Consider the following 12,607-nt stretch of genomic DNA (forward strand, 5'->3'; position numbering starts at 1 on the left):
TTGTGTAAGTCAGAAGGTTGGTATACTTCTTATATCTGAAGCTAGAGGTGTAGACAGTGATGTACATGTTGTACTCAGACCTGACTGTTGCCACTTCCAGTACAGAGCTATCAGTGTAGTGTTTAAGTCACCCCTACAAATGGTTACACAAGATATATGTGAGTATGTAGTTTCATTTATACTTATGTAATTGACTGCCATACAAAAGTAGTTATTGAGAAGTATTCGTTTGACACATGAACTGTTTGTGGACTGTTTTACTGTGCATATTGATGTACTCACTTCTGCAGGGTTTGTGTACTTTTTATTGTTGACATTAGCACAGGAGTCTCCGGTAAACTGGACAATTCCACTACTGAGTATGCCTACCTACATCCTTGGTAGACCCTAAACACACGTATATTTAAAATATGGCGGGGGGGATGCAGGCATACAGAGAGCATTACGTCTCATTGTGTGAGTGTTAAATTACTGGACTTAATGGATTAGTGTGTACCTGTTGGTTTATCAAGGCAGGTGGTCTGTCTGCATAGGTCCCAACTGTGAACCTATCCAGATGGTAGACAGATGTTAGCCTGTTAGTCTTTGTCTGTGCAACCCACAGGTGTTTTCTGCACTGGTACAATGGCATTGTTACAGTCAGTTGCTACCAGTACATGGCTAGACCCTTTGATATTTCTGTGTTGTACTCCTACATAAGGGTATGCTTGTGGAAGTCCTCACAAAGCTGTTTGCAGAGTGTGTAACAACAGATGAGCTGATATGCCTGTGTGTTTGTGCCTCTGCCAGGCCTATGAAACACTCAGATACATATTTGTTTGGATTCAGGGAGAGGTAGTTAAAAGTGAGGTACACCTTCCAACTAATAGAGACAGTAAGTGTAGACTTGAGTGAAGCAGTGCATGTGGATTTGTACTTCTTTTATGAAGTACAAGCGGTGTCTACTGTTATTATTGTGATTATTCATTGTGTAATACAACACCTCTCTGACTAACGTCAGTACTTTTCAGAGGGTTTCAGAGGGATACAGCTAAAATATGTTTCACAATCAGGAAGTATGGCCTCTGCCCTATTCAGATACGCCAGTCTTTGCCCTGCTATGATACTGTGTGGGGGTTGTAAAGTGCCTCAATTACATTATTTGCTGATAGAATGGCTGCTTCTCTTACCACAGTCAAGTAATGCAATTCCACAACAATTGCTGTTAAAGATCCACAGAACAAGCTTTGTGTTATGGCCTTCCTATTTTTCCTTTACATTCACTCATTGTTTTGCATGATATATTTATTTCAGCACCAAGTTATTGTATATCTGCTGTGGCTTAGTGGTACTTCATGCAGTCAAGTGTGTCCAATGTCTGGGGTTTGAGACTGACAGAGGTGTTTTTGTCTTGCTGATGAACAGAACAAGGGTCCTGACATACAGAGTGATTAAGGCACTTTTAAGCAGTTGTAAGCGGGTTTGCGCGACGCTTAGCAATACTTAGCTAAGCGCACAAATGCGCACACTCGCTCAAACCCGCTAACTACTGCTTAAAAGTGCTTACTCCCACTAACCCCTGCGCTAATTTCTTTTAAAGAAAAGAAAATGGGGAGATAGGAAAGTGGCAAAAAAGGGGGCACAAAGAGAGAAAGACAGTAGGGAAACCAGATCGGGATGTGCAGAACGGGTGTAGTGGAGGTCCATAGCTGCCCATTTCTTTACCAGCAACAGCTGTGCATATGTTACAAATTTGGAGTGAAATTTGAAATCTTCCACTCCTGAGAGAGGGGTGAGGACAACAAAGTATGTTGTACTGCCAATTCTAATTATCAGTTTACATGTCCAGCAGACATGTTTGCGGAATGGGCAGCTATGTATGGGGCATAATTTGTTTGTGGGTACAGATTGCCCTTTTTTTTTTTTTTTTTTTACAGGTGAGAATGGAATGTGAGGTAGAGGAAGTAAGTATATTTGGTAGGTTGGGAAGGTAAACAGACAAGACAAACAAGATGCATACAGGGGCGGAGTATGACACATGGGGTGGGTGAACACAATTGACGGGGACGGATGTTTGGAAATCGCAAGCCCATGAGCCCACAGATGGTAACAGTGGGACTGAGATCTCCACCCATGGGCAGTCACCACTGAACCTTCACAGACCCGAGGGTGGCTGTGCTGGGGGCTGCGTAGGAGGGGCAGGCTCACCCGTGAGTCGTGCCACTCTCGCCTCAAGCTGGCGTAGGGGATCAGCGACTAAACGCTGGATCTCCCTATGCACCACAAATTAGACCCTTTGGAGGGTAACAGGTGGCCCTTCTCCACCCACGCTTGCAGGGGGGGGACGAGCCCCATCCCCTGCAGCACTTCCACCCAAAGTTGGCACAGGACCAATGGAGGAGGGTAGCCCGGGCTGGGCACCAGACCTGCTGGTGCCAGGTGCAATCGCCAGCTGAAGAGGGACAGGTGGGTCCGCTGGGACCGGCCTTCCCATACGTTCTGTGATTAGGTGTGTTTAATTACAACATGGACAACAGCATTTCTAATTAGTTGTAACAGCATGCAGTAATATTCCCATTAACCCAACACACCAGGGTTACAACAGTTGAGCAGAAAGCATAACACATGCATATACTGAACGACAGTGGACATTACAACAGCATGCAAGGATGATTGGTGGCAACAGGCCACCAAGATTGTGGTGTTTGAACAGGGCACATGCATCAAAGTAAAAGCAGATTTTTATAGAACAATAGGACATATGTCCCAACAAATGTTTTGAGATTAGACATACCCATTGAGGTGTGGAATTGCATTGTTTATGCACATGGAGTAGGGTGTAAAAAGAAACCTCCATTAACATCTTATTGGTACTTTTACTCTACACTACATTCCTATTGACTGCAGGTGTATATCCCCTACATGTATTATTACACTAGGCAACATGCATTAGATTGTGTAATGGGTTTGGCTAGTTCATTATATACCTGACCTATATCTGACATACTAACTGTCCAAGATGCAGATGTTACTGCAACATATTTATATTTTATTTTTATATTTATGTATCTACATATCAGGATGTGTTCACGTGACTTTTTCAGTTACATTTCTACAGAACCCTACATTTCATGTAGCACACTCACATTTCTGGGGAACACCTTGACAAGCTACTCGTGTGCCAGATTTACATATGCATGACAGACATTTACCGACTGTTGAGGGCTATTATATGCTTCACAGCTACTGGCACTTCCTTCATCCACTTTATATGGGACTGCACAACTGTGGTTTGACAGCACTTTATACAACAGTACTATTTATTTAATGCAAGGGTACAACAACATTTCAAAGTAAGTGACACAGACACAATTCAAGTATTATACCTTTATTAATTACATTGAACACTCTTTTCTACAGGCTCTCTCCTTTATTTGATATCATAGTGCATACGGAAGACCTATTCAGGACATATTATACCTTTATTGGTAGGTTAAAACACTCTTTTTTAGGCTTGCTCACTTATTTTATATGACAGTACATGCAGAGATAGTATTCCAGACTTATTTCACCTTTATTAATGGATTACTACACTCTATTTCTGGCTCTCTGACTTATGTTATGTAACAGTACATGCAGAGAATTTATTCAGGGCATTTTATAGCTGTATTATTGGGCTACAACACTTTTTTCATGCTCTCTCATATATATTATATAACAATACATGCAGAATAATTACTAACCTGCCTGGTGGCACAGCCTTAGCAGCCTATCTGCATAGGCTTGCTGATTCGCAGCACGGACACCTGCAGCTGTGAAGTAAATGAAGGGATATTGAGACATACCTATCCATTATTTAGACTATATTAGCATGTCTTACATACTGCATTCCATGGCTACCTACTCAGTAGTGGGGCATCTTGCATATGATGGGCCTCCTGGATCCATTGGTTCAGTAGGTCCTGCTTCCATCTCTTCAGGTCTGCATGGTGGTGATGGACCTGCTCACCAGTCTGAGGGACCCTTGTGGCACTGGTGAGTTCATGAGCCATCCGGTTCCACTCCTCTGCCTTCCTTGGAACTGGCCCTGCAGGAGTCGAGACTCATGACGATGGACTAGGAGTCAAACCATGTATTTTGACTCCTCAATGCCCCAGCATTGCCCTCGAAAGTGACTACCCTCTCCAGCACCAGACATTCTAAATGCAGATGTGAGCTACAATCAGTTATGGCGAGTATTCCCCCCTATGGAGCTTAAATATGCCGCATTTCGCACACTTTTTTGTGATTGGCCGTATTTGAAAATTCTCGGCTGACTGCAGGCCTGCTTAGCAATGGTTAATCTACCATTTATAAGTATATGTATGTATGTTAACAGTGGATGTGTATCCTAAGCTGTCATGGGTTAGTGGTTCAGTACTTTGATTATGGTGCACAGTGTCCCGGGTTCGAAACTTGTTATTGCATTTTATTTTACTACTGTACTGACAGGCTAGTGGGTGTGGCTGTGTTTAGGCAACTTTGCTCAACGTTGCTCCACGTTGCTCCACGTTGCCCCACGTTGCTCCACGTTGCCCTACGGTGTGCTGGTTAGCACGGAGCACAGCTCCGCACAAACTTATTGAGCTGGGTAAAGCGCTGCTTGGCTGTGGGCAACTAGATTGCGCTGGGTAAAGCACTGCTTAGCTGTGGGTATTTATATGTCATGATCCTTCTTACATTTCTATATATACATTTTGTTCACTGATACATAGGCCATTTCAATGCTTTTTAGTAATATTTTAGTCATATATATGTCAGGAATTATTTCATATGCTAATTTAAAACATAAAATAGAGAGGGGAGTGGTGGTACTCGAACGCTTCCTCTTTGTGCGAAGGCTCTACCACTACGCTATTGCTATTTAGATTGATTTGCATAAACATTTGTTATTATGCTCTTCAATGTCGACATTGCTAACTCTAGCTAAGCTATGGGCACACCCGCGCAAACACATGCAAATACGGGCAGCTATATCAGGAATTAGAAAAAAAAATATTATTTTACATTTTATAACTCTACTGGGGGTTTACAATGTGAGGGAGTGTAGTGTTGGGTATGTTGACATTTGAGCGGACTTGCTCATGTGTGTTGACATTTCACATTTCAGACACTTGCAGGGGCATGGACCTTAGGACTGCTCAGCAGTCAGACACGACCCCTGCCTTCCTGCACGGTCTATATTAGACTTGGAGTGGAGTCAGCATGCCCTCATGAATATGCATGGCACGCTGACGTCAGACCGTTCAACTACAGTTTCCGAGTAAGACTTATTTAGTCTTACACGGAGGTTTCGTGAATACGGGGGAGACTTTAACCATTTTGCCAGAACCACCTCCATGTATTTCAGTGTCCTAACTATGCTTACTTATTTAATTTGAAACGTGTTTTGTGCATTTTTATACTTTTTTGCTTAAAGTTTGATAAAGAGTATTATGGTATAGATAGGCATTTCTATCTGTTTGACTGTAATGTTTTTCATGTCTTTCTTAATTTTTCCTTCTTATGTGTTTCTTGTGAATTTTTATTTGGATGAGTTGGTTTGTTACTTTTTGTGGTTAGATTTGTTTTAGGATTAGGAATTGTTATAGGCACCATTTTGTGTAGGCTATCCTTGGAGATTAATATCTAGTTTCATCCTTTATGTTTATTATTTTGCATGTCATTTATAGCCAAAAAAAAACTTTTACAAGAACACAACATAAAGTATGCAAATATACATTTCAGTATAACAGTTATTACATAAAAATATTTCTACTCCTTTTAAAAGAGGTAAACTAAGATGAACAGAAATAGATTTAAATAGTTATTGAGAAAATATTGTTGTGTCTTTCAGCTTTTCCTGGTTAGGGGTCGCCACAGCAGAACTCTGGTCCGCTAATGATTGGCAGTAGATTTTTATGTGCCGAGTTGCCAGCTCTGACGCACAACCTTCAACGAAGGTACGCCCATTCACACATGTCTCCAGACAGAAGACGCTCTAGCTGAGAATCGAACGGGACAACGTCTTACTGTCAGGTGACAGCGCTACCGCAGCATAGTACAAGTTTGCATTTTACTTTCTGGATAATGGGAATTTTCCATAGGGATACATAAGCTGACTGAATCACCTGTAAATCTGAGCAAATTGTTTTATCTGTTGTATGTGATGAAACACATTGTGAAGAAATCAGTAAGACACATCTGAACTTTGTTTTTCAACATTTGCTCGTGGATAATCTATATACTTCGCAACAATGGATACCACACAGTTTTGCAGTAAACTTCTCAGCACATAATGATGTAACACTATTGCATTAAGCAGTCTTTTCTTACAGCAACCTGAATACTCAGTTATTTTGTAATATAGCAATGACAATAAATATGAACTTCCTAATAACTTCTCTGATTCATTAGACAGGAATGAACATTACTATAAACCGCTGCCCATTTTGATGCAATAATATACATATTTTATGATGCTGCTCAAATTTCAACATACATCTACCGAAACACTAAGATATATTTTAGCCTTGACCCATTTAACGTTAACTTTAACTTCAATTCTGTGTTTAGGGGTGGCTAGAAAAAAGGGCATGCATAAGATCTTAGACAGATTAGTATATAGGCAATGATCACAAGCCCATTATGTTTTCAGCAAAGCCATAGGTGGATCATTTGGCACCCTGTCTGGTACCCCTCAATACTAGGTCGAGGAATAAAAAAAATGTTCTGTTCTCTGATCTGACGCCTTCCTTCCTTCTCTCCTAAGGAAGAGCACCAAGTCCTTGTGCTCTACTGTCCTACCCTCACATTTACGTGAGGATCAAAAAAAAAAAAGATCTCTTAATCATGCCTTCAAACATCTTGCACCCAGGGCAGCTGCCCTATTTGCACTCTTCTCATTTCCAGTGTGTTCTTTGTCATGGCAATATGACCCATTTAAAATGTTTTTGAAGAGTATGTATGGAGTACTGAACAGCATAACATTGGTCTTTTTGGTATTAAGAGCTGGTTTGTATGTGACCAGCTAATTATTTAGACGGCAGATGTCTTGTTCCCCCTGTTTTTTGTGGTCAATGGGTAGGGGCCAGACCTGCTGACAACTATGTTATCTACATATAAAATTATTAGGATAATAAAATGGGAGAGAGAGAGAGAGAGAGAGACTGGTACCTGGCAGGACTCATTATTTGATGGTAATTGCTACAGAAGAGGTGATTCCAGTTTCTACTCTCAAGAATCTTACTGATAGGAAGTATTTAGACCACATGGCTTACACTGGCTGAGATAAGAGTATGATGTGAGAGTGATTGACTGAGTTCTTAGGTATACAAAAACTGCCCCATTTAGGTGATCTTTGTTCCTGTTTAACACTATGCCATCAATAAGCATAAATAGGGCAGTCATACCACTGATATCTGTTCAGAATCTGTATTGCTAATGGGCTACTTATTCTGTAGGAGTGTAAGAGAGTGGTTAACTGGGTATAAATTATTTTCTCAAGAATTTTACCAATGATGGGGATAATAGAGAAGGCTGTTTAGTCACTAGCTGAGTTTAGGTTAGTGGGCTTGGGAATTGGTCTGACTCTTTACACTCAGAAGGCAAGACATTTTTGCTGATACATACATTATATTGTTTTTAGGGAGAAGAACATGCTCTTTACAGAGAAGAATAAACAATTGGTAGAGGCTGTCTGTTCCATCAGAGGTACTTAATTGTCTCTAACTACTTTGCAATGTCCTTGGGGTAATTGTTTTGAAGTAGAAGGGAGGTAATTCAGAGGTGGTGGGGGCTGGGGTCATTTAAGAGGGTTGAGTGTTAGAAATGTTAGTGGAAAGAGAGGAAAATTCATTACGGTAGTCTGTGTAGGTGATATACTATGTCTACTGTGATGGAGTCTTTATGGATGGGGTCATCTGTGGTAGAGTTTGCTTTGTAACATTGGTTGGATTTTTTGGCAAAATATCATAGTAGGATAAAGCAGTCATGATTGTCTTTGGATTATTTTTCAGTTTTCCAAAGGCACTGCCCATTTGTTTGCAAAGGCTTTTAGTGTCTTTTACACCACTTTTTTCTTGAGTGACTTTAGAAGCCTGATCACCTTGGAAAATAATTTGTGCCAGAGAGATGGTAGGAGGTTCGATAGGGATATGGTTATTTTTTGTGTGGTTTTCATTCATCAAGAGTTCATTCCACAATGAAAAAGGCAATTATCAGAGCAGTTTTTCTTAGTCAGTGTGTTTTAAAAGCGAGGTCAGCTATAATACAAAAGAAAACACAGAAACAACTTATGAAACTTAATAACCAAAAGTAAAAAATGGAATTTTTTCATAGGTTCATAGGTTTGTACTAGGCTAATGGCCCTGGAGCCTTTACAAGCTTAGCCCATAGGATTACCCTGGCATCGTGCCACCCGACCTTAGTTCCTAGTGCCTCTGTTGAGCCACTGGAGTGATCCCCGTGGTAAATTTTCTATTTCCCATCCACTCGTCAAGATTTCTCTTGAAGAGGGCCAGAGAGGTGCTCTGCTTGACATGTATGGGAAGTCTATTCCATAGCATGGGCAGTCTCTAGGTTATGAACGTGTCCCTCCAGCATGTTCTGTTGATTGTGGTAATGAGGTTGAGGTCTCTGGAGTGTGTGGTGCAGAGGGATTGGGATTTTTTTAGATGTAGCATTTCTAACAGAGCTGGGTAAGACATGGCTTTGTAAGTCAAGCAGAGATCACCTCTAAGTAGACGATATGAGACAGAGAATAGCTGGAGTTTGTTAAGTGTTTAAGGCCTAAGATCCTCTTTGTGAGGTACTTTTGCGGCCTCTCCAGTTGTTGCAGGTGTATAGTGAGGTACATGCCAAATGGGGCACTGTACTTGATGAATGGCCTAATGAGGGAAGAGTAGAGGGAGACAATGACCTCTTTTTTCCTGGATGCAAAACCCTTAGTAATGAGGTGTGCCACATAGAAGGACTTTGTGACCACGGAGGCAACAAGGTGGTCAAAAGAGAGGTTGCTGTCAACCTGTGTTCCCAGATCTCTTATTATGCCTTCTGTGTTCAGTGGACTACCATCAATGTGGTAATTCAAGGAACCGGGTTTTTCCCAAGGGGGATGATGACACGTTTTTTGGCATTGAGCTTAAGGCCATGGTTCTGACACCAGTTGTTGGTCTTATTGAGGCCTTTCTGTAGGATGTCAACATCACTTGGGGAGTTAATAATATCTCCCAACTTGCTATCATTTGCAAACTTTGTCAGCCAGAGTCCCTTTGTGTTGGCCTGGACTTCAGAGAAGTAGGTACCAAACGGGAGAGGACCAAGGACTAAACCCTGTGGGACTCCACTCATGACTGGTCAGCAGTCTGACTTGGAGTCAGCTACTTTCACACTGTGAGTTCTATCTGTGAGCCAGTTTGCAACCCACCTAGTGATATAGGGGTTGATACCTAGCTTAGTGAGTTTTTCTATGATTCCTGAGTGGAGAATGGTATCAAAGGCCTTGGTCAGATCAAGACAGGCTGCATGAACCACCTTGCCCTCATCTACAGCTCTGGTGACTGACCCAAAGAAATTGACCAAGTTGAGCAGGCATGATCTACCCTTCACAAAACCAAACTGTGTAGGATCCAGAGTTTGGAGATCCCTATATCCTTGTTTATTAGGCCCATGACGATGCTTTCCATAGCTTTGCATATCAGACTCATCAGGCTAATGGGGCAATAATTCCTGGGGTCTGTAGTCACTCCTCCTTTGTGGAGAGGGATGACTGTAGCAGTGTGCCATTCAGTAGGGACAAAGCCTGAGGTGAGGCTGTGATTGAACAGGGCACACAGGTGAGGTGCCAGTTCACTCTGTAGTTCATGTAGAACACAGCCAGGGATATTGTCAGATCCCATATAAGCTGTATTCTTGGCCTTGGACAGTGCAGCTTTAATCTGTGCAGCAGTAATACTGGGCACCTGGCAATCTACTGGTATTGTGATTGGTCCTTTGGGGGGGTAAAGTTAGCACTGATTCTGTTGGCCAGCATATTGGCAATATCTGTTGGCTCGGTATAGGAGGTACTATTCTGCAGTAGCTCAGAGCAAATCTGGGTATTGCCGTGGAGATTCTTTACATAACTATAGAAGACCTTGTGGTTGTCTTTACTATCTGCTGCAATTCTGTTTTCATAGCTAGGTTTAGAGGATTTGATGAGGGATCTCAACCTTTTGTTAAGGCTGATAAGGGATTTTCAGTTTTGGGACTTCACCTTATTCCGCATCAGTTTCCTCCTTCTGTTGTAGAGTTTGTTTATGGCAGGGGACCACCAGACTGGCTTCCTTTTTGTGAGGAGAGCATCTTGGCTCTATTGGGTATGACGAGATCCATGCATTTTTGTACGTGTTCATACAGTGCATTGGTGTATGATTCAGCGGTCATGCAACTATTCTCCATTTGCATGGGTGCCGTGAAGTTAGCCACCTTTGTTTTTAGGAGCCAAAAGTTAGCTTTGGAGAAGTTGTTCATGGTGGTTACCTTTGTGGTGGTGGTGGTGGTGGTGGTGGTGGTGGGGGGGGGTGGGATGTGGATTTCCAAGGTGATTACTTTGTCGTCAGATCTAACCAGGTAGGAGTTGACTATTGGTGTAGAGCAATGATCGCCCATGTTAGTAATGACCAGGTCAAGGATGTTGCTACCTCTAGGGGGGGTAAGAATGAGCTGGTCCAGTGCATTGGAATTAATGAATTCCAGAAAGCATTGGGGAAGTGCACTGGTACATGAGTAGTTTTCCCAGTTAATGGAGGGGTAGTTGAAGTAACCCAGTATGAGAGTGTTTGGTTGGACCCTAATATTCTCCATGGTGCTTGGAATGTGGAGTGTGAGTCCTGGGACATGGTTGGGGACCTATAGCAGGCTATGATCTGAATCGCTGTCTTACCCAATGTTAGCTGCACCTGAAGTATCTCAGATGCGTTATGTTGGGCTACCAGTCTGGAGGTGTGCGTTTCCTTTATGAATATGGGAACACCACCACCTTTGGAGCTTCAGTCTAAGTTCTGGGGCTGAAAGGTGTGGAATGAGTTATAGCCTGGTAGTGCAGGGGTACTTTCTGCTGCCTTGAATCAGGTCTCTGTTACAGCACAAATGTTGTTGTTCTCCATTTTAAGGAGTGCTTTGAGCGAGTGCATTTTGAGATTTAGACTTCTAGAGTTGAGCAGCATGACTCTCAGATTGGATTTGTTTGTAGCTATTACTGTGGTAATTTGGTCTTTGGAATACCACCTATAAAAGGAACTTATGAGTGGCAAGAGCCTTGGCCAGTATCCGGAAGCACAGGTGTCACAGCTGCAGGCCATCTCTGGCAAAGCATTGAGGTCTATCAATCATGTCATCCCAGGCAGACAGATACTGGATTACCTTAGAATGACACCAGAAACTTAGCCAATTGTTGAAATCAATCATTTTCTGCTTGTACTGTGGTATCATTCTGGGCGTTGATAGGATGCTGCTCAGGGCTAGGGTCATACCCACCTGGGCTGCATAATCCGAGAGGTCCTCCATGTCTCTTTTCATGTAGTCCAGGGAGGTACATCTCAGGTCATTCACACCCACATGTACAATGACAGAGTCATATTTGTACCTGTTGTTGAGGGACCTGACTACATGCATTATGTGGTGGATACTGGTACCTGACAGGCAACTGACTGTTACTTTCTCCTTATTCAGACTACTGAGTGGGACATCAGTGTGCCTCACTATCGAGTCGCCTATGACTAGTGTGTTGGGCATGCTGTTTTGCCTTAGGGATGGTTGAGTGGCACACTGTTTAGGAGAGTTATGTCTCATGATTAGTGTTGTGTTGTGGTGGTCGAGTGCATTTCTGCCTTGGAGGTCTCTGCTGTTTGGGTAGATTTTTATTGAAAGCCTCCACGAAGGTGGGTGTGGTCTGTATTTTTATGTGAAGTTTACCAAGAAACATAAAAGTAAATGAAACATATCTCAAAACTGGGTAGGTTTAGCTCTTTTGTCTCAATTTAGAAGAGTTCATTATAATCAATTTCAAATTAAAAGGTAACCACTTAAATACCATCCCCAAACAATTACATGAACACCCCTCACTGCTCTTAAAGATGTATTGCAAGGAATAAGATACACATTTCATAATGATAAATATAAATTACTCCACTGTTGTTTTAACACGTGCAAGACATAGCTCACAAAGCCAGTGTGCCGAGCAGTCACAGCCCTTATGGCTAAACAACACACCTGATACACTTGTAATAGGTGACTCTATCATCAGGCACACTGACGTCCCACGCAACAGGTGGAACAAGGAGAAGGTCACGGTGAGCTGCCTGTCAGGCGCTAGGATCTGCCACATAACACAAACACTCAGGTCACTCCAAGGCAAGTACAAATATGACTCAGTCATTGTCCATGCTGGTGTGAATGACCTGAGACGTACCTCCCTGGACTACATGAAAAGAGACATAGAGGAGCTCTCTGAGCATGTAGCCCAGGCCGGTATGACCCTGACCTTGAGTAGCATCTTACCCTCACCAAGAATGATGCCACAATATGAAGACAAGATGATCAATTTCAACAATTGGCTTAAGTATTGGTG

Source organism: Protopterus annectens, chromosome 5.part0 (assembly GCF_019279795.1).
Source record: "Protopterus annectens isolate FY-2018-M chromosome 5.part0, PAN1.0, whole genome shotgun sequence".
Classification (NCBI taxonomy): domain Eukaryota; kingdom Metazoa; phylum Chordata; order Ceratodontiformes; family Protopteridae; genus Protopterus; species Protopterus annectens.